Source organism: Chinchilla lanigera, unplaced genomic scaffold, assembly GCF_000276665.1.
Source record: "Chinchilla lanigera isolate Chin_1 unplaced genomic scaffold, ChiLan1.0 scaffold00154, whole genome shotgun sequence".
Classification (NCBI taxonomy): Eukaryota; Metazoa; Chordata; class Mammalia; order Rodentia; family Chinchillidae; genus Chinchilla; species Chinchilla lanigera.
The window spans coordinates 21,879-26,535 of NW_004955555.1; the positions used below are offsets into that span (position 1 = coordinate 21,879).

Here is a 4,657-nt window from a genome sequence, read left to right on the forward strand (position 1 = left end):
TCTGATTTTGCAATGTTTCCTAGGGCACGGAAGTATACCCGATCCTGTCCACTGCTCTCCATGACCCACGTCATTTTGAAAAACCAGACACCTTCAACCCTGATCACTTTCTGGATGCTAAGGGGGCACTGAGGAAGAGTGAAGCTTTTATTCCCTTCTCCATGGGTAAGTTGGTCCAGTACCCCTCTCCCAGATACAGGAGGGTGGTTCCCATTCTCTCCTTCAGACAAAGGGTGGCATGCACTTGTTTACTGAGCATTTCAGTTATATTCCACTTGCTTGAACCCAAATATCCTAGTTCACCTTCACTACAGCCATTGAGGAAACTTGAGCAGAGATATTATCTCCTGAAGGCACATTTGGCACTCCATAAGATTATGGCAAACTGCATATACTGCAAACATGTACTAACAACAGCAACAACATCAAGAACAACAACAACAATGAAAATAGTAGCAAGCAAACCTCATGTATTAGCCCTAGTCTGAGGCCAATACTCCACTGAATGCTAATGATAATGCATTAAGCAAATCACATAGTGTCTGACCCATGTAATGTAAAGTATGGCAAGGGAGATGGACATTCATCAAACGGTTGCCAAAAGATGTTATAATTAACGAGTTAATGCTCATCTTATACTTAGGATTGCGTGGGACAAAGTATATTCTTGTAGGGGACAATTACTATTCTTGGTCATGACAGGTGCTCCAAAGGTGGCTTTGGGGCAACAAAATAGGAAATATTGGCTAATTTTGGTGGTTTGATGAAAAAACACTTATCTCAGAAACAGGCTTCTAGGTTGAAGCCTCATGTGTGAGTAGTGATCAGCCACTGGGAAGAGCATCTCAGGGAGAGGGAACCGCAAAGACAAAGAGACTGAATGTGGAATCATCATGATGCATTTGATAAACAAAAAAGCTCTGGTGTGTAGCTTAGGAAAGGGGACCGGGTGAACAGCTTGGTTTGGGAGGGTCTAGAGGGTTAAGAGAGGAACTCGGCTTTTCCCTAGAGCCCTGAGGAGTTTGGGAAGGTCTTGACACATTCATCTGTCCATGTTCCCATGCTGTACTCTGGCTTGTTTTTTTTGTTTTTTTTTTTTTTTTCTGAACTGAGGAAACACACTTCATATTTATTTGCTACTACCATCTGGGCCACCAGCTTTCCAACGTTATTTAAATGGAAATCTATCCAGGTAAATTAAAATTCAGGACTAGGCTATAAAGCAACACTCAAAGTACAACAGAGCTGAAAACCTGTTTATTTCTCAGTCTCTATCTTACTCTCTTTTTTTGTTTGTTTTTTTTTTTTGAGACAGTGCCTCACTATGAAGTTCAGGCTGACCTTGAATTCACTATGTAGTCAAGCTGATCTCAAATCTGTGGCAATCCTCCTGCCTCAGCCTCCCAAGTGTTGGGATTGCACCACCACGACCGGTCTCTCAGGCTGTTCTTGCATGAACCTCACTTTCCTCCAGCTATGTGGGCCAATATTGTTAGGTGAAGAAAATTTTATTTTAGCATCTGTCCATATCACACTGGTAAAGCAGGAGGATATCTGTACTGCTGTAAATATATATTTTAGGATACAGGCAGTGAAAAAATAGCTCTTAATTTTCCATTTCTTGTGATTTAGCTTCTTGTACATTTTAAAAATATTTACTCAGTGGGCATGGTGGCACGTGTCTGTAATCCCAGCACTCAGGAGGCTGAGGTACGAGCATCACTGTGCAATCGAGGTCAACCTGAGATATAAAGTGAGTTCAACCTAGCCTAAACTACATCATGAGACCCTGTCTCAAAAACAAATTTTTAATTCAGTTTCAAAAGTTCTGTTATTGGAAGAAGAGTATAGATTAAATATATTATCTGATTAAAATGTAATAAAAAGTGATATGACTTTGCTGCAGAGGAGTTATACTGTGATGTCCCTCATGCTCACCAAACTTACCAGTTTGACGGATGTCAGCTGTAGACTTAATATCTGAACCACGTAAAATCAAACAAACCAGACAATCGCTTTAGTTCCCTTTCCTCCAACATTGAATACAATGTTTTTTAGATCTGGAACTTCGTGGTAAGGTTACATGTATTCTTCAAATCTTATCTGGTTTTGCGTTGTGTGGACTTGTCTGAGCAGTTTGCAGCCTGGGAAGAAAGAAAGCTAAACCGGGCCAAAGGAGCATAATGAAAAAGCTATCAAAAATTGTTCAAATGGATAGCCCCAGATGGACAGGGTGTGTAGAGAATTCATCAGGCTATTTTGGCGGAATATGGGTCACAGTACCAGTTCCAGGGGGAAGAACCACTTTAGGGCCTCCCTGAGTACTTCGCAGCCCATGTCTCCTACTTTCTGGATGTATCCGAGGGAAGTGGGTACTGCCCCAGATGCTTCTATGCAAGTATAAGGCCCCAATGATTTGAAAGGCACTGGGGATGCCCTGAAACCCATCCTTGACAGGCCTTTCTCAAAGTCATCAGTTTGGAGATGAAGAAGCACTGAACTAGGGGGCAGTCTCTCTGATTATCTGCCTGAATTTGAGACTCCCTTTGCCCTCATTCCTCCTCAAGCCCAAGATTTCTAAAGTAGTAGTGTGATTCCCTACATGTCTGAGAAACCATTGAGGCCATAAATCACACCTCCTGTGTATTGGTCTCATTTATAATTTTATGTACAGTATGAGAGTATTGTATGTACATGCTTGAAGCTCCTGGTAGAGACCAGAAAACAACCAAGGTGGAGAGAAACGGGAGGAAAGGAAAGAAGAAAAGAGAGGAGATAGACACAGAGAGAGACAGAGACAGAGATAAAAAGTCAGACAGACAGACAGACAAAGGCACATAATCTCAGAAACACCTTCCCACTCAGAAAAAAAACACAAAACAGTTACTATACTATAGATTTTTAATATGAACTAGGTATTTGTCTGAGTTTCTATGAATAGTAACTGAACCCTCACAAGAGCCCTATGAGATGGGTAATAGTCTCCTGCTATGAAAAATGAAGGATGCCAAAAATGTTACTTTATACATGTGCACATAATTTTATACTTACACATACCCACAAATGGGTCCTTATCTCATATAGGGCCACTGAACCCTTTAGAAATCAAACAAAACTACAAACTACCATACCTCCTAACTCTTACTGAACACTGGGCATCCACACAAAGATCTGTGCCCAGTAACAGAAGCACTGGGAACCTCCTTTAAGTCCACTCCTAATTACTGGTTAGAGGTTATCCCTGTGCCATGGCCACAGGTGTCTAAGATTAGAGCTATGACAGGGCAAAGAATATCACCTTGGCCTACCCTGTGATCCTCTGTGCCCACAGGGAAGCGTATCTGTCTTGGAGAAGGAATTGCCCGTGCTGAGTTGTTCCTCTTCTTCACCACCATCCTCCAGAACTTCTCCATAGCCAGCCCAGTGCCTCCTGAGGACATTGACTTCACACCCCAGGAGGTTAGTTTTGCCAGAATACCCCCAGTATACCAGATGTCTTTCCTGCCCCGCAAGATGGACTGAGGGGAGAAGAATAAAGGATTGCAGGGTCATTGAATACCTAACTGTAGAGAATGACAGCTCACTTCCTGCATCTAAGAAACCTGTTGTGAACCAGCATCTTTCCCCTACCTGGCTGCTACCCCATGCAAAAGTTATTTTTCTAGGCTTCCTTCCATACTGCTGCACTTCTAAAGCTCTGTGTTGATTTCTTTCTTGTGTGAATTGAGGTGCAGAAGTTAGGAAGTGGATCAACAATAATCAAGCCCCTTCTTTGGCAAATATAAACCAGTTAGGGGTTAAAAGTGATAAATTGCCTCAAGGATCTTCTGGAGTTCTGCTTCCCAGGATACAGCTCACTCGGAATGACTTTTTCCTTGCTCAGAACGATCACACACTGTGTTTGTCACCTCCTTGTGTTCCATGTTCTGTGCTAAACGGTTCTATGTAAACATATCCTCTCCATTGCCCCAGGTGATGGGTGCCAGTGTCATGCCCATTTTACAGATGAATAAGAGAGGTCAGACAATGGCAACAGCTGCTTGAGGTCACAATGCCAGTGAGTGGAGGAGCAGATTGATCCTCCAGTGTAAAGCTCAAACTCTTCACTATTGCACCACTGAATGAAGATCAAATTAACCTAACATAAAATGGACCATTCTAACATCAATTAAGTGCTACATAGTTCATCTACAAGATTGTACCTCTGGGAGAGGTTGGAGTTGGAAATTGGTCTCATGTGTGAGGGCAGGACGGAGCCACCGTGCCTCAAGTAGTCAAGCCATCTTAGTCTTGAAAAAGTATCCTGACTTGATAGTTGCTAGGCAACATTGCAAGAGTATAAATAAACATTCCTACTGTTGACGTTAGGTCCTCTTGCACATCGGGTAAGAGGTTGCCTCCACCTAACCCAGCTCTTCTCTCTTGATTTTATTTTCCTCGTACCCACTGCTGTTCCTCCCCGGGATATAAAAAGAGACCCAAGAAGTCCGTTACAGTACCCATATCACTCTCTAGTTTCAGACAAGTTTGTCACTTTCCCCCAAACATTGTACTTATTTAGCAGCCACTCCCTGATCTCCTTTCCCCAGCCCCTGGAAATACCAATCTCATGTCTGTCTCAATGGATTTGCCTTCTGGTCTTCTGGATATTTCATAT

General features: G+C 42.6%; 1 protein-coding gene across 1 annotated transcript in view; it reads left to right on the forward strand.

Annotated features, from left to right (window-relative positions):
- The window catches only part of LOC102014836 (cytochrome P450 2B4-like), a gene marked incomplete at its 5' end in the record, with an annotated part of 9,949 nt that overhangs the window by 5,041 nt on the left and 251 nt on the right, over positions 1-4,657 (forward strand). Inside the window, 1 exon segment of the mRNA XM_013508783.1 lies at positions 3,712-4,657.